At 38.0% G+C, this 23313-nt stretch overlaps 1 long non-coding RNA gene across 1 annotated transcript in view; it reads right to left on the bottom strand.

Annotated features, from left to right (window-relative positions):
* LOC122791062 overlaps positions 1 to 18302 on the bottom strand; it is a 32936-nt gene extending 14634 nt beyond the window's left edge. Inside the window, exon 1 of the long non-coding RNA XR_006363066.1 lies at positions 18258 to 18302. This is a non-coding gene — a long non-coding RNA (uncharacterized LOC122791062). The remainder of the gene's footprint in view (positions 1 to 18257) is intronic.
* Between the last annotated feature and the right edge of the window lie 5011 nt (positions 18303 to 23313).

Here is a 23313-nt window from a genome sequence, read left to right as displayed (position 1 = left end):
GCATTGTGACCAACAGTGACTGAACAGCTGCACAGGAGTGTGTGTGACCATGGTTCACATATTGGCTGATGCGGTCACTGTTGCAGTGTTGGTGCAGGCACATTGACAGGTAACCGTACCCCTTAATCCTGGGTAATCAGTTTGGTATTAAGCAGGGAGCCCAGAAGGGGATTCAGATAATTCCTTTTTTAAATCAGGGAACAGGAGGTTGTACTTCCCATTTGGACAAATGAGAGAGTTTTGATTTTCTAGATTATTAACTGAAAAACTGAGTGGTTACTGCTGAGCAACCAAGAAAAAAATAAAAAAATAGTAACCAGAAGCCACAAACAGAATTTTTCTATAAAGTAAAATATATTTTGTATAGGACCTAGGGCTGATAGCCTAGTACCAACCTATGAACCTATGAACCTATTTATTTATGACCAAACTGATTAAGTGCTTTCACCCTTAACAAAACAGAACTTCATCAGAATCAAACCGTATCACCAAAATGGCTTTTTTATGCAAAACCAATTAATTAATCACTTATCCAATTAACCTAGAACAGTGGGAAAAAAACATTACACAGTATATAATGAAATTCAGGCAAAGCCTGTCTCACACAAAATACAAAACATAAAACTTTTAAAATTTTCAACCTATTAAAAATCATTCACCCTCATAATTAAAACAGACTGAATAGAAGTATATTCATTTAAACCTGGATAAGAGTTTGCTTGTAATTATAACTGCCATTTTAATTCTTTATTTTCTAGCAACACTTTGGCATTCCTACCCCTTGGATTATAGCCAACTGAGTCAATAATAGCAAAATAAAACTTAGTAAATGAGGAACAAACTAGTTCTCTTTGTCTTACCTAAGTAAAAACCTGAATATCCTTCACATAAAGCAATGTATACAACCCATTTAGTTAAACAATTGCCTTTTACAAAAACACCTTTGATCTTAGGATATTGTTTAAAAATCTTCCTCCTTTTCACATATATGAGGGCATTGATTATACATTCCACATTTACTAGTATGAACTGTTCCCCTACCCCATTTTCTCATGTTAAAATTACCTCTATCAAAAAATTCTTTAAATATTTTTTCCAGAATTTTCTAGAAAGTGGGTGGGACTTCCTTTCTCACTTATATTACTTCTGGTGGGGAAGGGCTAAAACAGGGGATTAACAAAGATGAACAAGGAGAAACACCAGAAGAAAAAAAATGTGTGAATGCCATGGTGCTGAAATATTCCAGACAAACAGTAGTAGTTAAAGATAATTCTAGGAATAACTGCAGTATTTTCAAAACCAGCCTCAACATTCCTGGGATAGTTAGAAAACAACCTTTGTTTACATACAAGACTGGAAAAAAATTTAAGGACTTTTTTGATAAAGGTAATTTTAACATGAGAAAATGGGGTAGGGTTACAGTTCATGCTACTAAATGTGGAATGTGGAATTAATGTCCTTATATACGTGAAAAGGAGGAAGTTGTTTTAAACAATGCACTAAGATCAAAGGTGTTTTTTTGTAAAAGGTAATTTTTTTACTAAATGGGTTGTATACATTGTTTCATGTGAAGGATGTTCAGGTTTTTACGTAGGTAAAACAGAGATAACTTTTCATAGATGTATTTATGAACATCTTTATGATATTAAGAACAACAAAGAAAATAATGCCTTGTATAAACATTCAGTAGGCTGTCCCTCATTTACTAAGTTTTCATTTGCATTTATTGACTCAGTCAGCTATAATCCAAGGGGTGGGGATGCCAAAGCGTTGTTAGAAAATAAAGAATTAAAATGGCAGTTACAATTACAGGCAACCTCTTATCCAGGTTTAAATGAATATACTTCTATTAAGTCTGTTTTAATTATGAGGGCGAATGATTTTTAATGGGTTGAAACTTTTAAAAGTTTTACACATACATACAAATATTTCAGACATGGGGATTAATGCCCTTCTACCTTGCCAATATACCACAACACCTGTTCACATAAGTGTCCAGGCTGTTCTTAAAAATATCTAAACTAGTACTTGGTTTAATGTAATATGGTAGTCTGTTCCCTGCATCGGCTACTGTGTCAAAGAACCAATTAGTAACTTCTCATTCCTGTAGAATCTTCTACATAGGTTGTCTGATGATTCTCTAGTACTTTTTGTTAACCCCAAACATTCCCAGAGGTAGTTGTCTCTAAAGGCCCTGTATACCTGATTAAGATCTCCTCTTAGATATCTGTAAGAGACACTGTACAAGTTCAGATATTTTAGTCTTTCATAATAACTTACATTTTCACATCCATGGATGCTCTTGGTATATTTCCGCTGTACTCTTTCCAGTTTACTCATGCTTGTTTTCTTATAGGGTTTTCATATTGTTATTCTACACTTATGTTTGGGTCTAATGTAACTAACAAATACTGACTTCATTATTTTTGGTTTCCTAGACTTTATAAATCGTTTTATACAACATATAGTTCTGTAACTATCATTAACTAATTAGTTGATATGATTAGAAAAACTCATAGCTGAATCTACCCATGTACCCAGGTCCTTAAATGAGTCTACAGTTTCAATCACTTTGTGCTGTATAAATATTTACCTTTTAATTTATGTATTCCAAATCTCATATGCTTAGTTTTTGATGTATTTATCAGCATATTATTATCCTGTGCCCAAATGATCAATGTAGTCAAGTTATTTTGCAGACATGCCTTATCTGTAACACATGTAATCAGTTTACCCAATTTCAGGTCATCAGCATATAGACTGTAGAACACCTCAGATGAAAAATTAAGGTCTGAAAGATACAATCTAAACAAGTAAGGGCCTAAGACAGAACCCTGTGGGACACCTTGACTGTAACCAAAGATTTCACCTATCCAGTTGGTGTGTGATACTTGCCATGTCCTATTTGTAAGCCATGCAGCTATCCATCTTATCAAGAGTACATCAATACCTAGTTGTACTAATTTATTGATCAGTGTTTTATGTACTGCCCTGTCAAATGCTGAAGTTAAATCTATATAAATTACATCACAGCACATTTTTTTATTCACAGCTGTTATTATATTGTTATAGAACATCATCTTACAGGTGGTAATAGATCTGCTTTCAACATATGCATGCTGATATAGGGTTTCAAGTCCCAATCTATCCAGTTCTGACAATAACTTATCCAGTATTACCTTCTCCATTATTTTTCCACAACATGAAAGTAGACTTAAGGGTCTATATGACTCTGGGTTTCTCCTACTCCCCTTTCCCTTAAAGACAGGTTTAATAAGTGCATGTCTCCAATCCTGAGGAATTTCCCCATATTTATATGACCTAGTGAATAATAGATATAATCATAGTGTAAGTTCTTGCTGAAGTGTTCCCTGTGCCTTGTTTGGATCCAGTTTGTGCAGTTCTTTTTCAATATAATTTAATTTGATTCCAGTATCTTGGGTTACCTGGATGTCACTAGGACATCTTAGCACCCTTTTTGTGGAGCCAAACTGTTTCGCATAAGATTCTGTAAATATATCTATATGTTGTGTCTGAGAATAAATTTTAGAATCAGCAGTTTATCAATTTCTGTGTACTTACTCCTTCTACATCTTATGTAGCTATAAAGAGGTTTCCTATTATGCTCAATATCTTTATATACATTTTCTTCACATTTTTCTTGATCTTGTCTAACACTATGCTTAATCAGTTTGTTCAGCTTGTTTATTTCAGTTTTCAAAGTTGTAGTTTGACCTTTCTTCTATTTCTTATATTTTTTTGTCTCTCACCTTAATCAGATATCTTGTTCTTATGGAAATATATCTGCCTGATGTTGTATACCTAGATCCTGATGTTAAACATTGTTTTTGATTTTTTACACTCAAACAATTTCTCTTTCAAAACTATCCACATTCCATCTGCAGTTTTTCCAGTTAGTTTTATATAGTAACTGTTTTGCTTCCATATAATCTGTAATTAACCTTCTGTGCATTGGCTTAGATTTCAGTTTGGCAGAATTATCTAGTAACAAATTAACCTTTATAACCCCATGATCACTACACATCAATGGTGGCAAAACATGACTTGAAGTTACAGTAATTTCTTTGGGAACAGAAACAATGTCTTCCTGAATATACTCTGTGAATAATTTCCTTACTAATGTTGTTGAATCAATATTATTCCAGTCTGTTTCTGGTAAATTTAAGTTTTCTGAAGAAGGCTGTGTTGTATCAGTCTAAAAGCACTTAAATTCATTTATTAAATTGGAGTGTGGTTGCCATTTCTTGTTGGTTTCTTCATTTTTAGCAGTTTGTCGTTGGATTTGTGTTTAATTAATTTAAGTCCCCAGCTAATATTATTCTTCCCTCCTGTGTTTCATGCGGTCTATACACTCCATCAATTGTTATATGTTCCAGGGTTGTCTTTATTGTCACAGTTAACACCTCCACCTGACTTTTTGTTAGAATGTCTGTTACAGTAAAAACATTTATACCCTGACAGAACTGGTTTCCAGTCATTGTTCTTTAACTATGTTTCATAAAGAATAACAACAACAATCTTGTGGGAACGTAGCACATTTTCCAATAATAAAAAAACTTTATTATTAATGCTCCTAGCATTAACAACCACAGATGCATCAAATGTTGCTATCTGTGAACTGTTAAAATTTCGACCTGGCAAAAATCCTGCCTAGTGTTTGTCAAATATTGCAAAATATCTGCTTCAAAAATTATCTTCCCTGAGCTTGACAAATGCACACCATCCTGTCTGAACATGTATGCCCAAAACTAGGCTTGTATGCTCTACGCATTTCCATTTTTTAAAACAGGGCATTTTTTTCCATGTAGGTATTTATCCCCAAAATCTTATTATTCACAGTGACCTGACTATCCTTTCTATAGGTGACTTGTGAAAAATATGTCCTAATACCAATACAAGCTATACTATCAAAGAGGGCTGTCAGTTCCCTGCAAACAGTCAGAGAATCCTTGCGGATGACATCATTTGTACCGACATGAATAAAAACAAATCCATACTTCCTTACATTATGGCGCTCCAATGCTTGTCTCACATCTTCTGTTTTTGCTCCTGGCAAGTACAGCACAATTCAATGTTCATTATCATCTCTGCAAATATAAGTACCAGTTCCACTAATAACTGAATCTCCAATTACAAGAATATCTTTGCTGGCCATCTCTGAAGAATCTTCAGCTTCTAATACAATAATATCTGCTGTATCAATTGTTACTAAGGATCGATCTTCATCACCATTAGTCGTATTAATCACACTGTTTTAATTCTGTATTAAATTCTTATCCAGCTAGCATCTTTTTTCTTACAGTTGTTGTTTTCTTTAGGCTTTTCCCGGTTAGGGGTCACCACAGCGGAACTCTGATCCACTAATGATTGGCAGTCGATTTTTTATGGTGCCGAGTTGCCAGCCTGACACCCAACCTTCAACAAAGGCATGCCCATTCATGCATGTCTTTCAAAACACCACTCGACCACGGGGAGGACATGCAGACTCCACACAGAAGGCCCTCCCGATGAGAATCGAATGGGAGAACCTCTTGCTGTGAGGCAACAATGCTACCGCTGCACCACAGCGGCCTTCTTTGTTCTTTAATTTTCATTCAACTTTGAATTCAATTTTGAATTCTTCCTTCTCACCTGCCCCTTGCCTCTTTTTTCTACCTTCTCTATTGGAAAAATTATGCCTTTTTCTGTAAACTAAAGGTTTTCTGGCAGAAAAAACATCATCATTCCCTGTAACCTGTGTGTTACATAACAAAACAGTATCCTTTCTACTACACATTCTCTTTCCTTTACAGTCATTGGTCAGTTTCTTTTTCTTACTTGTTATTTGTTGTGAATTTTCTTCCTTTCTTTTTTTTTTGTTTCCTTCTAAACAAACTGGATCCTCAGATTGTTGAATACTTGCATCCAGAATTCCAAAATTGTCAGGGGCATCATCTTGTTTCGTAGGGTTTGAATAGTCATGCAGAAAATAGATACATCATTTCCTAAATGTGTTCTATTTGCCCTATGTCTAAAATTATTTAGTCCATCAGTCCTGTTATTAATGTATGAAACAGTTCTACAACCCAGACAAAAGCTGGCAGTCACACTTCTTTTTCATAGTAAAGATAAAAAGATCACAAACCAAGATAGGATTGTTTAGATATGCCCAGGATTTTCCTCTCTGCAGTCTGTGTAAATTTATAGCTGTCTAGGCCCCTTGGGGTGACTAGAGCTTGCCTGTCTAAAACCTATCCCTTTCTAACAACCACCAGAGAAATTTGAGGTAAAACAACAAAATATAAATCAAAGTAAATCTTGTTAACAAGGTGTCTACCTACAAACAGTGAAAAACAGTGATAACATATACAATATAAATTCAAATAAAACTTATCTTACCAGTCAACTCCACAGTAAATCACAAACCAAGGCAGGCTTGTTTAGATATGCTCTGCAGTTTTATGTTTTGTATCTTGTGTCTGACAGGCTTTGCCTGAATTTCATTATATACTGTGTAATGTTTTTTCCGACTGTTTTAGGTTAATTGGATAAGTGGCTAATTAATTGGTTTTGTATAAAAAAGCCATTTTGGTGATATGGTTTGATTCTGATGAAGTCCTGTTTGTATTAAGAATGAAAGTGCTTAATCGGTTTGGTCATAAATAAATATTTTATTTTATAGAAGAATCCTGGTTGTGGCTTCTGGTTACTAGATTTTCTGGAGTATGACACAATATATTTAGGTATGTGTATGAACTATGTGTGTACTGAGCTTGTTTAATGCCCTCTGTACTCTGTTCAGGTGAAAGTGCCTGCAGTAAACACAGATATTTTATCACTGGTAGAAGACTTAGTTTATGCCTTTTTTGGCTATCTTTCTTTGCAAATGGGATATCTTATGGCAAGTTCTCCCTCTCACCTCCAGCTGCTCCCCGGGAAATACCATCTACCATAATTCCTCACACTGCCAGTAAGAAGCAACTTTTAGATGCACTGTCCAAGGCCAAGAATACAGCTTTGATGGGCCCTGATAATATCCTAGGATGCCTCCTAAATAACCTGAAATATGACTTCAAAGGGCCACTAGTGTCACTACTCAACCATAGCCTTGGCATAAGTTTCATCCCACATGAATGGAAGATTGCAAAAGTTATAACTCTGCACAAGGGTTGACCATCAACAGATCCTGGGAATTACAAACCCATTAGTCTGACTAGTCCTATATGCAAAGCCGTGGAAAGAATTATCATGGAAATGATTATGATACAAGAAACCTTCAGTCACTGGACCCAACCCATTTTGGTTTTGTCAAAGGCTAGTCATGCCTACTGAATCTGGCAGAATTATTTGAGGAGGTCATCAAGGCAATAGATGATGGCAAAATGGTGCATTCTGTCTAACTTGAACTAAGGCATTTGATACAAGACCCCACTTGGGCATTGTAAACAAACATATGGAATTATGCATGAACCCCTCTGTAACTTACTAGATAGCCATATGGCTACTTGATGTCTATTTTTGGAAGTCAAGGCCAATGTCAATGGTCTCTGGCTTACCAAATTTTCAAATGACTACAAGCTGGGAGCAATCATTGGACCCCCCCCCCCCCAGGATACTAACTTTTTATAGAAAGGTCTAACAAGTGACTAGTGCCAAAACCATGTCTTAAAACTCAATGCCAATAAATAAATCCAGAGCCACAAAATCTTCTACAGAGTCATGATTGAGAGTGTACGGACAAACAACATTGTTGTCTGCTATGGAAATTGCTCTCCAGCTGATCAGAAGGCACTGGGTAAGATTAGTAAACAGCCCACAAAAAATCATTGGCTCCAACCTTCAATCCATACAGGACATATTTTCAAGCAGATGCTATGGTAGAGTCTGAAAACTACTGAGAGATATGCATCATCTGGCTTATGGACTGTTCAAACTCCTGCCAACAAGGAAGTGCCACAGAAGCATTAGATGTAGGACATCCAGATTGCATAACAGTTTCTTCCCACATGCTATCAGACTGCTGAACAACAAACCCATAGCCTGACCTGCTAAATGGGTAAAACATTTATGTGCAACATGTCATTGTTATTTACATAACTCTCTGCATAGCTCACTTTATACATCTCTATCTACACTATGAAAATTGTAAGTTTATGGTGTATATTGGTGATAAGTAAGTTTTTTACATGTGTGCTTCTTTATTTATTTCTAGTACTGTTTATTATATATCCTTGCATTTCTGCTGAGTCTATTCCTGTTGTATTTATTTTGTTTCTGCTGTAAAAGGCTTTCAGCTTTTTACTGTATGTATTTTAGTATCTTATTTTGATTTCTATTTTGAGTATTTTTAAATTGTTATTCTTAATTTAATCTATCTTCCTTCTGTAAACTGTAATTCTTATGGTACGAGCCTGAGTATCAAAATTCCATGCAGTGATATACACTTTTTCTCTGTGTTGATCTGTATGACAATAAAGTTTACTTTGACTTTGACTTTGAAATAATACTACCTTTTAGGAAGCCTGCTACCCAGGGAAACTGCTTCACTGATAAAATACCCCTAAAGGTAGACAAAATAGTCAGGGATTTGAGGACGCATATACATAGTAATCTGACTTAAGACCAACATGTTTCTAAGGTAGTAAGAAAATCATTCTATGTAACTCATTTTATAAGTATGAGAATGACATTTAGGTCCAAAAAATTCATTCTGCCCCTTCACTCAGCCATCATCAGACCCATCATTAATTATAGCACCACCTTCTGCATGCACCTGACTAGGCATATGTTGAAATGTCAGCAGAGGTTCCTCACAAAAAGAATACAGGGCCTAGACACAATGTCCTATGCAGATCACCTCAAAACCTTATTTCTCTTCTCTGTTTTTTTACAGACCACTGACAGCCAATTTATACCTGACACAGGTTCATAGGTAGGTACTAGGCTATTAGCCCTAGGGCCTATATAAGCTTGGCCAAAAATGTACCCTGGCTTTTGCCACCCAAGGAAATTATTTTCCTGTGCCCCTGCCGAGCAGAGCCACAGAAGTGATTCCTGGGGTGAATTTCCTATTTCCCATCCAATCATCAAGATTTTTCATGAAGAGTGCTAATGAGGAGCTTTGTTTGACATAGATAGGTAGTCTGTTCCAGAGTATGGGAAGCCTCTGGGACAGGACTCTATCCCTTTAGCATGTTCTGTTTATTGTGGTGACAAGGTTTAGGTCCCTAGAGCATGTAGCTCAGAGGGATTGGGATTTCTTTAAGTGGAGCATGTCCAACAGCTTTGGGTTTGACGTAGCTTTATATGTTAGGAAGAGATTGCCTCTGAGTAGGCGATATGCGACGGAGTAAAGCTGGAGTTTTTTGAGACGGTCTGCGTAGGGCATCTGCTTGAGGCCAAAAATCCTCTCTGTGAGGTATTGCTGTGGCCTTTCCAGTTGTTGTAGATGTCTTGTGAGGTACAATACCAAAAGGGGTATTGTACTCTATAATGGGTCTAATGAGTGATGAGTAGAGGGGAACTGGGAGCCATAATTGACTCTCCGGCTGACATGGACATCCTTCAAAAAGGCCTTACTGAGACAGACACCTGGTGTCAAAGTCATGGCCTCAAGCTAAATGCCAAAAAATGCATAGTCATCCCACTTGGGAAAAACAAAAATCCATGAATTACTACATAGGCGGCAGCCCCCTTAATACAGAAGAGGTAATAAGAGACCTGGGGACCCAGGTAGATAGTAATCTCTCCTTTGACAATCATATTGCCAAAGTAGTTAGGAAATCCTTCTATGTGGCCCATCTAATTACTAAGGGGTTCACATCTAGAAATAAAGAGGTTATAGTGCCCTTCTACTTGTCACTCATCAGACCCATCATAGAGCACAATGCCCCTACCTCACAAGACACTTCCAACAGCTGGAAAGACCACAAAAGCACCTCACCAAGAGGATTACTGGCCTCAAACATATGTCCTATGCAGCCCGACTGAAAAAACTCCAGCTGTACTCAGTGGCATATCGCTTACTCAGAGGTGATCTCTGCCTGACTTACAAAGCCATGTCAAACTCAGAATTGATGGACATGCCCCATCTAAAGAAATCCAAGTCACTGTGAGCCATGCGCTCTAGTGAGCTAAACCTCACCACAACAATAAATAGAACATGCTGGAGGGATAGATTCCTGTCACAGAGACTTCCCATGCTTTGGAACAAACTTCCTAACTACATTAGGCAGAGCCCCCCCACTAACACTCTTCAAGAGAAGCCTTGACAAGTGAATGGGTAACAGAAAATGCACCCCTGGGATCACTTCATTGACTCTGCTTGACAAAGGCTCAGGTGATTAATCAATGGGGCGGTGAAAGCCAACACACTCTGGCTAGGCTTATAAATGCCCTCGGGCAGATAGCCTAATACCTACCTATGAAACTATGAAACTATGAACCAATGACCTCTTTTTTTCTGGATGAGAAACCTTTTGTGATGAGGTGAACCATGTAGAAGGATTTCCTGACCACTGTGGTGATGTGATTATCAAAGGTGAGACTACTGTCCACCTGTGGCCCAAGGTCTCTTATCACACTTTTGGCATTAAGTAGACTACCACTTATGTGGTAGTTCATGGGTACAGAGTTTTTACCAAAGGGGATGACAATACACTTTTTGGCATTGAGCTTCAGGCCATGGTTTTGACACCAGGCATCTGCCTCACAAAGGCCCTTTTGTAGTATATCCACATCGTTAGGAGTTTTGATTATGGCTCCTAGTTTGCAGTCATCTGCAAGCTTTGTTAGCCAAAGACCTTCTGTGTTAGCCTGTACTTCAGAGAAGTAGATACCAAACATGAGAGGACCTAGGACTGAACCCTGTGGTACTCCACTTGTCACTGGTCTGAAGCTGGATTTGGAGTCTGCTACTTTCACAGTATAGGTTCTGTCCATGAGCCAGTTGGCAACCCATCTTGTGACATAGGTATTTATATTTAGTTTAGTGAGATTATCTATAATTCCAGAGTGGGGATGGTGTTGAAAGCCTTGGCGAGATCTAGATAGGCTGTGTGAACCACCTTACCCTCATCTATGGCTTTGGTGACTGCTTCAAAGAAGTCAATCAGGTCTAGGAGACATGATCTGCCTTTTACAAACCCAAACTGGGTAGGGTCCAGAGTTTGGAGATTACCAATGTCTTTGTTTATTAGTTCCATGATGATACATTCCATAGCCTTGTTGACCAAGCTCATCAGGCTAATGGGGTAGTAGTTCCTGGGGTCCGTTGTGGCTCCCCCTTTGTGGAGTGGGATAACCATCGCGGTGTGCCATTCGGTGGGCACAAAGCCTGAGGTGAGGCTATGATTGAACATTGTACTTAGGTAGTGTGCCAGTTCATTCGGTAGTTCATGTAGAACGCAGCCTGGGATATTGTCAGGTCCCATGGATGCTGTGTTCTTGGAGAGTGTGTTTTTTTACCTGTGCAGCCATGATTACAGGAACTTTGCATTCTTCTGGTATAGAGATGGGCCCTCTAGGGGGTGAGTGGGGGGGTAAAGTTACCACTGAACCTATCTGCCAGGATGTTGGCAATATCAGTTGGTTCTCTATATTTAGTGCCATTGTGCTGTAACTCAGAGCAGATCTGAGTGTTTCCATTGAGATTCTTGACATAGCTATAGAATGCTTTGTGGTTGTCTTTAGAGTCAGTGGCAATTTTGTTTTCCTAACTAGCTTTGGACGATTTTATGAGGGATCTCAGCTTCTTACTGAGGTTGACCAGGGAGTTCCTCCAGTCATGGGATTTTACTCTTTTTTGCAACAGTTTCTTCCTTCTGTTGTAGAGTTTGTTTATGGCAGAAGGCCACCAGATTGACTTCCTCTTTTTGGAGGATAGCATCTTGGTTCTATTAGGGATAGCATGATCCATGCACTCGTGTAACTGCTTATAAAGTGCATTTGTGTAGGATTCAGCAGTCATACCTTTATTGTCCGTCTGCATGGGTGTCATGAAGTTTGCCACTTCTGTCTTAAGAAGTGTGAAGTTGGCTTTGGAGAAGTTTTTTATGGTGATTTCCCTAATTGGAGGTGGGGGTGGGATGTGGATGTTTAGGGTGATTAGCTTGTGGTCGGATCTGACCAACGAGGAATTGACCTCTGATGTGGAACATTGGTTGCCCATGTTGGTAATGACCAGGTCTAGGATATTGCTGCCCCTGGTGGGGGTGTGAATAAGTTGATCCAAGGCATTGGAATTTATGAATTCCAGAAAACGTTGAGCAAAAGAGTTGGTACATAAGTAGTTTTCCCAGTTAATGGTGGGGTAGTTGAAATCACCCATTATTAGGGTGTTGGGATGTACCCTAAGAGTGGGAATCCTGGGGCATGGTGGGGGGATCTGTAGCAAGCTACAATATGGATTGCAGTCTTGCCCAGAGTTAGTTGCACTTGGATAATCTCGGATGCATTATGCTGTGCATCTAGCCTGGAGGTGTGGATAACCTTAATGAATATGGACCCTCCTCCACCTTTAGTGCTTCATTCCGGGTTAGATGGCTGAAAGGTGTGGTATGAATTATAGCCTGGTAATGCAGGGGGGCTCTCTGGAGCTTTGAACCAGGTCTCTGTTACTGCACAGATGTCGATGTTCTCCATTTTAAGGAGTGCCTCGAGTGAGTGCATTTTGAGGTTTAGACTTCTAGCATTGAATAGCATTACCCTCAGATTTTGCTTGCTTGTACCTGTTGAGGTGGTGAATTTGTCATTTGAACCTTGCCTAAAAAAGGCATTATAGGGGTGGCAAGACCCTTAGCCAGTATCTGGAATCCCAAGGGCAACAGGTGCAGGCCATCTCTGGCAAAGCATCATAGTCTGTCAATCATGTCATCCCAGGCAGACAAATACTGGATCCCCTTAGAATGACACCAGAAGTTTAGCCAATTGTTGAAGTCAATCATTTTGTCCTTGTACTGTGGTATCATTCTGGGTGATGGCAGGATGCTACTCAGGGCTAGGGTCATACCTGCCTGGGCTACAAGATCGGAGAGCTCCTCCATGTCTCTTTTCATTAGTCCATGGAGATACATCTCAGGTCATTCACACCAACATGGACAACGACAGTGTCATATTTGTACTTGCTGTGGAGTGACCTGAGTGCATGCATTATGTGGTGGATCCTGGCACCTGGCACCTGACAGGCAGCTGACAGTAACTTTCTCCTTGTTTAGCCTGGTGAGTGGAACATCAGTGTTCCTGATTATAGAATCACCTATGACTTGAGTGTTGGGTACGTTGTTTTGCCTTATGGGCTGTGGTTGAGTGGCACAATGAGTTTGTGGGCTATGTGCCATTTGGGTTGTGTTGGGGGATGGAGTTTGCTTGCATTTCTGCTTTGGAGGTCCCTGATGCATGGGCAGGTTTTTATTGAGAGCCTCCACGAATGTAGGTGTGCGTTTTGTGTTTCTATGTGTGTGTTTCGGTGGTGTAGATTTTGAGGGACTATGTGATGAGTGTGGTGTGGTGCAAGTGTTTGCCTTCTCCTCTTGACTGTCTAGTCCAGTCTTGGATGAAGAGAGCTTTGCTTCCAGTTTGGCTATATAAGTGCATCTCTCACAGGTTGTAGTGTTGGGTGGTAGTAGGAGAGGGTTGTCTGTGTACATGAGGCAATTGCTGCATTGCCCCAAGATGCCCAGATTCATCAGGTAGACAGGAGAAATCACCGGGAGCTGACCCTTAGCCATGCCTGGATAGGTGCTTATTTATTAAATACTAAAAACTGCTTTCCTCTAGACAAGTGAGGAAAGTTGAGTGCTGTAGTAATTTGCAGCTTATTTAGTGCTTGTGAGTTCTGAACATGTGCTGAGTTCAAAGAAACAGATTTGAGTGCTGAAACTAGAAAACTGGTTAGTCCTAATAAACAAAATTAAGCTAGAAGGCTTCCCTCCAACACAGAAAGGCTTGGGGGCTCAGAAGCCTACAAACAGTCTAGACCACTTACAGGAAAGGCAGGAAACAAGCTTAAATTTTTTTTTCTTTCCAAGATGCTCTCTTTGTACACAGTAGGAGTGCCTGAAATCAGAATATGATCTCACTGCACTCAGTTGAGTGAGCAAATGAGATGGGCCTAGAAGGAGTATCCAAACACAAATTTACAAGAGGGGCAGGCAGTTTCAAAGCCACCAAGATTAACACCAAAACAAAACCAAGGAGGGTGGGTAGGGAACTAACTGAAAAAAACAGAGTCAAAACTTCCAGTTCAGTTAATATTCAATGCAACACAAATAAATCAATTAAAATGCTGTATTATTTGAAAAAAGTGCAGATAAAAGGTACTTAAATTATCTTATACATCCAGTTGAATGCAGCTAGATTTTAGCTGGCCGAAGCTCAGGTTTTAAGCCTGAGCTTGTACATTTTAAGACATACAAGGCATCCTTGGATTCCACCCAGATGGACCTTTAGCATATCCACAAAACAAACAGCACCAGAACTACTACATCCAAGGATTTAAACTTTGCTTGTGATTTAAATCAGACATGTTGGAGGACAGGTATGTATCTCAGAGAATACCCATTGTTTGGAATAGGCTTCCAGTCCATGTGAAGCTGAGCCCTTCCCTAACCATTTTACAGGGCAACCTGGGCCAGTGGATAGAAATTTGAAAATTCAGTCCTGATCTGACACCTATGTCTCTGATGGACAGTGGCAGCAATTAAAGCATGCCCTAACTTACATACATCCCTTAAAATAACCTGTAATGAACAATAACTCATGGGATACATTTGGGTTGCACTGCTAGGCTTATAAAGGCCCCAGTGGCCATTAGCCCAGCATAAACCATGAAGGTGCTAAAATCTATTGACAATCTACTGAAGTAGGCTGAAATAGTTAGGTAGGGGCTGGGCAAAATAATTAATTAATTAAAAAGATGAAGTTATATAAACTAGTTTACTAGGAACAGATCTCCCCTTGTGGAAAGGACATTGTGCAAGAGCTAAGTATAAGGGTGTCATTTGTTAATTCTGTAGAACACTGTCTCATTTGGATGGTGCAGTGGTGCAGCAGTAGCATTGTCCCCTCACAGAAAGAGGTTCTCTTTCAATTCTTAGCTGGAGTGCCTTCTGTGCGGAGTCTGCATGTCCTCCCTGCATTCGTGTGGGTTTTCTCCGGGTGCTCCGGTTTCCTCCCACGTTGCAAAAACATGTGTCTGGAGCTTTTCTCCTAGGCCTCCACTGAAAATTGGCTTCATTCCAAGTCCATCTTTCCTGGTAAACAAATGTTAAATAATAAAAAATAATTAGACAGACTCTTAGATTTATTAGTTGGGCAAATAACAATATCATTGATATAAAAAGTTTCTAGGATGCTGGAAAAGGATATTTTAAAGACATTTATGAAGGTGGTAAATAGAACAGGGTCAGGTATACTTGTTCTGACAGTAAGAAGGAAAATTTTATTTAAACTCAGAAAGATCAGTTGGTCAGGTAGCTTTTTAGCCATGCATTACTCATAAATGGGATATTAAAACAAAAGCCTTTTGGGTAAAACTTATCCATCCAGAGTTACCTGTCTAGAGACAAAGGCTAAGAAGCATGATGAGAAACTGTACTTTAATAAATGGCTGAGTGAGCCCCATTGTATACTGGGATAATATCCTTTAGAGTACGTGAGATGCTTATCAGAAAGGTGTATTGTCTAAGTCCGGGGGTACACTGGGATAATATCATTTAGAGTACATGAGAAGCTTATCAGAAAGGTGTATTGTTTATGTCAAGTGGTCAGCTGGGATAATATAACTTAAAGGTGTATTGTCTATGCCCAGTGGTATGCTGGGATAATATCACTTAATGGTGTATTGTCTAAGTCTGGGGGTACACTGGGATAATATCATTTAGAGTATGTGAGATGCTTTTCAGAAACTTGTATTGTTTATGTCAAGTGGTAGGCTGGGATAATATTACTTAAAGGTGTATTGTCTATGCCCAGTGGTATGCTGGGATAATATCACTTAAAGGTATATTGCCTGTGTCTGGCGGTACGCTGGTATAATATCACTTAAAGGTGTATTGTCTATGCCCAGTGGTACGCTGGGATAATATCACTTAAAGGTGTATTGTCTATGTCCAGTGGTACGCTGGGATAATATCATTTAGAGTACGTGAGATGCTTATCAGAAACGTGTATTGTCTAAGTCCGGGGGTACACTGGGATAATATCATTTAGAGTACGTGAGATGCTTATCAGAAAGGTGTATTGTTTATGTCAAGTGGTAGACTGGGATAATATAACTTAAAGGTGTATTGTCTATGCCCAGTGGTACGCTGGGATAATATCACTTAAAGGTGTATTGTCTAAGTCCGGGGGTACACTGGGATAATATCATTTAGAGTATGTGAGATGCTTATCAGAAATGTGTATTGTTTATGTCAAGTCCGGGGTACACTGGGATAATATCATTTATTGTCTATGCAGTGAGATGCTTATCAGAAAGGTGTATTGTTTATGTCAAGTGGTAGACTGGGATAATATAACTTAAAGGTGTATTGTCTATGCCCAGTGGTACGCTGGGATAATATCACTTAAAGGTGTATTGTCTAAGTCCGGGGGTACACTGGGATAATATCATTTAGAGTATGTGAGATGCTTATCAGAAATGTGTATTGTTTATGTCAAGTGGTAGGCTGGGATAATATCACTTAAAGGTATATTGTCTATGCCCAGTGGTATGCTGGGATAATATCACTTAAAGGTATATTGCCTGAGTCTGGCGGTACGCTGGGATAATATCACTTAAAGGTGTATTGTCTATGCCCAGTGGTATGCTGGGATAATATCACTTAAAGGTGTATTGTGTCTTCACTCATTTACACAACATGTAAATGAAGTTGTATAATTATTGACTATAGCTTGGTTATAATTTGTTGGTGCCATTTTCCCGTACTGTTATGCAGATAAAATATTACATTTATTTCAGTGGATATTAAGATTATCTTGCCAAATCAACATCACAGCAATATATTTCTGAATATTAAAAACAAATTGTACAGTGGTAATGTTAACAAACCTACAATTGGAACTAAAATGGATTTGGAAGGTTGGTTTATTTCTGAGGTCCCTGATTTAAAGATTTGTTGCTTCTAGATATGAATGTAAGATTTATTATAACAATGGCAACATTTTGTAGATGAATTTAGTACAGTTGTTAAAACTACATGAAAAAGTACAATCCTGTTTTGTTATCACTGTAAAATAGTTAATGTTACCTAGCTGACTTGCAAATAAAATAAAGAATTTCAAATGCTGGATCTTTGGAACAGTGAACCTTTAAGTGTGATTAGAAGAGAATATACACTAAGTCCAGAAATGCAGTGTTTTAAAATATTTCTCCTTCTCCAAAGTACCGTGATCTTGGATTACAAGAATTACTATACATTAGCACAAAGTGCAGATAGACTTCCACTGCAAAATACTTTAATGATATAACATCGATTGCTAGTCTCTGTTATTTGTCTGATTTGCAATTTGTTTTTCAAAGTGGCAGGATTTACAGTATCAGGTCTATCAGTTCTGAAGAGGGACTGTGGAATATATTTAAAAAAGCGTCATAGAAGCTAAATTAATTTTATTCTATGTATATTCCACCTTTCTGCTAAAATATGATCAAATCTCTATCAGAAAAGATATGTACAGAATATGAATTTTTGTTCAAATCAGTGACTGAACAAATAAGTAAATTAATAATTTGATAACTAGGTAAGAACAGTAATTCTCACAGGCTTTTTTTCCTGCTTCAACCATGATCTTGTGGGTACACGATATCTGTATGGGCCTTTTAGGGTTGCCATTTCACATACTTTCCATATATTTGGGGAGAAAGTGATGCAAACATTAAGTGAACATGCAAGCTCCACAAAAACACCAACCTAAGATCAAGCTCAAACCACGTAGTATTGAGATATAATGCAAAACATTTTCCATTGTATTCTATCAGCTCTATGTATCTATGAGTGACAGGAAATGAAAGATGAAATGCCATTTTAGGTTTAGAAATGTTTGCGTTGTGATTACTGATTGGTCATCATTATCTAATGTTTGTTCTTGTAACTGTTTTAGGAAGTAAGGAAGGTCAGTGACTGCTACTACAGACAACTATGAATCCTGATGTCATAAACATATGCGTGTCCCACTCCAAAGTTCTTTTTTTGCTCGAGTCAGTTCCTTAAACAAATGTCCTTATATTTTCACTTTGCTGCTACAGTTATAACAAATACCTCAGCAAATCTTTCTGATGCAGGGCGTTGCCAGTCTTTCTTTGCTAAAAGAAAAAAAAAAGAAAAAAATAATTAATCAGTAATTACCATACTGATTTCATTTCCCTTAATTTTTCCCCAACTATTTTCCATCTTTCTCTTTTCCAAATCTACTTACATTAAGCCCTCTAGACTAGACTGTTCTCTCCTTTCCTACTCTCTGCACATTCTACATGGCTATTACCTGAGAACTCCTCTCTACTACCCCTATTTATCCTCTGTACTACCCCACTGTTACTTCTATAACAAAAGACTTTATTCTGCTGATGGCGTTCTTATATTAATTTATTATTCAATAATTTCAAAGTAAAAGAAAATGCTGCAGTTTTATTGTTATAATGTACTTGAAATGAAAACTGGAAAGCTACTGACAGAACAAAGTGATCATTTACATACAGAATTTTGGAAATTTGCTATGTTAAGAGGTCGCGATACAATTTTTGCTACATTTTGTAAGTAAAAAGAACTCAGCATTCTTAGTGCATTTCAGTGTTTTATATGTTATCACACTTAATTCTGTGTGTACATCTCAGTTTATGTTCCACAAAATGGATGGAGCATCTTGTCCAATTTTTTGCACCTACTACTTCCCAGTGATGTGCTGCCTACATGTTTTGAGCGATTCATACTCGAGTGTTGGTTTCACTACTCCTTTGGTTCACTTTGAACACATTGCCCCCAGCCCTGAGCTCTGCCCCCAGCCCTGAACACTGCCCCCAGTCCTACGCTTTACCCAGTGTATATGTATCACAATATGAGTTGCTAAGATTGGTGTGGCTTTAGTTAAACCCGTTGAACTGAATACTTGAATTTTGATCACAATTGCCTTTTTTTCCAGTCATCATGACTTTCCGTTCTCCTTGGCATCCTTTTCTTTTCATAACACAACAAATATTGACCTGTCTGAGTTGAATGGTATCCACTTTTAAATCCTTCTTTCTTTGTACAGTAGATAATTATATCCAGCATTATTTTCTTCCTCAATCTCACTTTCTTCACTTTTCATAATAGCCCCTTAAAGTCGAAACCCTTGCCAAAGTTTCCCATTCCCTGATTTAAGATTTCAGCTGTACCATTCCTTTTCTAATATTTCATAACTTTCTTTAGTTACTAAGTGTTAACAATCTTATCACTGCTGTGCCTTTCTCATAAAAATAAAACTGCTGTACCCAGTATTTCTATGTAACTATGGTGAATATTTTAGTTATTTTCCTTTGCACTGAACTTACCTGCACAACTCAAGGTTCCAGAAAGATCCTGCCTAGAGCTAGAATCCAGGCCTTGTCATCTGAGTCCATTTCCCTGACAATGTTATAGCTGAACACTTTGGAAGACCTGGCTGGTGCTGTATGTTAATGAACCATATGAGACATTTCTTTTGGAGACCACTCGTGCAGTCATCTGCAGTTCTGGAATGATTTTAACTGCATACATACCCTGCATAGTTATAACAATTGCTTGAATTTAAACCAATATAACTTACAGTCTGAGACATGGTAATGCATTCATGAGGGAAGATCTGAAGCATATCTTACATACCTGCACTATCTTAAGGTGTAAGCAAAAAACAAATGTATAAGTCAAGGTTATTCTTTCATCCTGATGCTTTGTCACTGTAGACTGTCAGGGAAATGATCAGGACCAGAAAAATGACTAACATTTCTCATTGTGAGAGGTGGTCTTGCAAGGATGCCTCATCAATATTTTAGTCTTTCCATATAATACATTTGTTTAGGATATTGTGTGGCATTTTATAACATTATCAGATGTGCCATCTAGGAAGCCTGAGGGAATGTACTATTCTATTATTGTGTGTTCCTCATTTTTCACATTTTTCTTTCTCTTGTATTACATAATTTGCATTTTGTGGTCGTTCACTAATATATATTTTTTAACAATGCATTTTTCAATTATGTAATCTTTAAAGTATCTACTTGAATTTTCTGTTTTGTTTTGCTTTTTTCTCCACCTAGTTCTTAAGTATGTTTATTTCTGGTGACCCTTTACATTTTTTTACCTGATTGGTCAAGGGACATTTTGTATCTGTTTGGTCATGAGACATAGACATCTATTTAAGGAAGCCATTTTGATTCAACCAGTTTTGAGTCTGAAGAAGTTACCAATAACAGAAACTCTCAGAAGTGGTGCCCAGAAGCCAAAACCTGTAAATTCCCAAATGAAAGATACCAGGAAGGAGAATAACCACAGCAAAAAATTTGATCATAAAACTCTCAACTTTAATAAAAAATTCAAATACATAGATGCTTAACTGAAATCACCACATGTTCATCTTCCTTATAAAAAAGACTTCATCAGATGCATGCATTTATTGTGTTTGGACTTATTTGCATTCCTTTGATTAGAAGCAAAAAAAAAAATTGTGAATTAATGAAAATGGCCAAAAATAATACTTTTGCCAAAAAAATAAAGTCAGCACTGAAGACCCAAGAAACTATAGGGTATTTTATTATCAAATACAGACCTCAGATTTGTTGCAAAACTATTGGCTGATACATACTAGTTCAGCACATGTCTGAGTTCTACACTTTAGGTAACGGAGGTAGCTGAAGAAAGCCTTATGGTTATCCTTAGCTGTGTTTGCTAAATGTTTCTCAGAGTTGCCCTTAGAGGATTTTATAAGTTGTCTTATTAGTTTATTTAGGCTTAGGAGGTTGCTTTTCCAGTGCGGAGACCTCCCTTTGGTATTCTCAAACAACAGTTTCTTACACTTGTTGTATAGTTTATTTATGTGAAATGTCCATCAGGGTGGCTTGTTCTTTTCTTGAGTCTCTTACTTTTGTCCTATCCAGTACAGCTGAGTCTATACATTTGTATAAGTGTTGGTACAGGGCATTAGAGTAAACTTTAGAATAGTTGCCAATGCCATTTGTGGGGACTGGAGCTTGAAAATTATTTATGCCAACCCCTAGGAGGATATAGTTAGCTTTGGTGAAGTGTTTTAATCTGACTTTACCACTGATGGGTTCTCTCTGTTTTCTGCACTTGTACTGTGTTTTAATTGTATTTGCTGCATTTAGACCATATCTGTTGCAATTTCAACTGTATTTTTTTTTTACTGTTCTTACTGTGTATTTACTGTGTTCTGATTCTTGGTTGAACTTCTAGTTGCTGTAGCATAAGCTAGATTCAGATCTGCTGAATCTAGTTCTGGTTGTACAGACTGAGCACTAAATTAGGAAATCTTTTATTGGAGGGCCCCCCAATGCCCCTGTGGGAGGAAGGTACAGTTTGGACTGCAGTAAGAAAGGCATTCTACGTTGCATATTTGTTTACAAAAGGCATAGCCTCAAGAACAAAAGAAGTTATAACCCCACTTTACTCATCCCTTATCAGACTCATAATTGAGTATAATGCCCTCTTTGGTATGTACCTTACTAGGCACCTGCAGCAACTGGAGAGACCCCAGAGATTTTTTATCTAGGAAGATCCATGGTCTTCAGCACATACCTTATACAAAGACTGAAGTCTTTGTCACTGTATTCAGTAGCATATAAGCTGCTTAGGGGAGACTTGTGCATGGCTTAAAGGGCAATCTCTGACCCAAGCCTGATAAAGTTTCTGCAGATCCATAGGTCACATGGGACTAGAATTACCTACTCTAGTGACCTAAATCTGGCCTGAGGATTTAAATAGGACATGCTGGAGAGACAAATTCATCTCACAGAGGTTGCCACTTCTCTGGAATACGCTACCAATTCATGTTAACTACAGCACCTCTATAACTCTGTTCAAAAGAAGCCTGAATGAATGGTTGGGAAATCACAAATTCCTGCTGGGAATAACTCCCATATCCCTCTTGGACATGGGCAGTAATTACTAATAATAATCTTGGACACTGACTAAACTATTTCTCTTGAAATATAACAGGTGTAATAGGCTAGGCATTGAATGGCCCTCAGGTCAATAGCATAGTGACCTCCAAAGAACCTATGAACAAGAAACGATCTTAGATAAATCTAATTAAAAAGGACATTCTGTGTTTCTGTATAACAGAGTACAGAAAGCCAGTAGCTCCTAGCAAGGCTGATACACCAGAAAGCAGAAACTGACGATACTCATGCAAGTGTTATGTATTTAATTAATTACATTAATTAATTAATAATTTGTTGATTATGTTTGACATCAGAAAAATATTTGATGCAGTAAATTGGTAACTTATGTTTGAAGGTCTAAAATACAGAAACCTCAGTAACAATTTTTTGCCATGATTAAAATCTATATAGAAGAAGCAGCAAGCAAGCAGATTTTTTAATTTATAAAGACTTGGTCAACAGTATACACATAAGCAGGGTTAATAAAGTTTTCTAGTGTCACTTGCACTATTTGTCTTAATTATTGAAGAGTTTGCTTAAAAAAACAGGTAAGAACTTGACATTGCTTTTCAAGTGAGAAAGGGTAGGCCCTGGTTTGTTTGGTGATGTTTGCAATCTGATGGCAGAAAAGGTAGACAACGTCCTGCCAAGAATATTAAAGATAATTCAACATTTTGAAGAGTATTCTGGATTAAGTTGTAACAAAGAAAAGTCAGTAGTTACCAGCATAAGAAAAGAAGAGGCCTGGGTAACTGATGAGACACAAAAGAAATCTGACCCAGTTTATTTAGGTTAAAACGTAGAAAAAGGACCTTAAGGAAATAACTGAAAATAATATGCAGAAAACTGTAGATAAAATGATAGCCGTTCGATTCTCGGCGTGGCTTGGGAGTGCCTTCTGTGTGGAGTCTGCATGTCCTCCCCGCGGTTGGGTAGCATTCGAAAGACATGCGTGCATAAATGGGCGTGCCTTTGTTGAAGGTATGGAGTCGAGCTGGCACCTCGGCGTTTCATAAAAATCTACTGCCAATCATTAGTGGACCGGAGTTCCGCTGTGGCGACCCCTTACTGGGAAAAAGCCGAAAGACAAACAACAACAATTGCAAGATAAAATTTTAAAATCAATACTCTAGCACAGAATCCATGCCATTAAGATTACAATTTCACCAATTATTTATAACCTT

The sequence above is a fragment of the Protopterus annectens genome, chromosome 16.part0, assembly GCF_019279795.1.
Source record: "Protopterus annectens isolate FY-2018-M chromosome 16.part0, PAN1.0, whole genome shotgun sequence".
In the NCBI taxonomy this organism is placed as follows: Eukaryota; Metazoa; Chordata; order Ceratodontiformes; family Protopteridae; genus Protopterus; species Protopterus annectens.
This window is presented reverse-complemented; position numbering and strand designations above follow the sequence as displayed.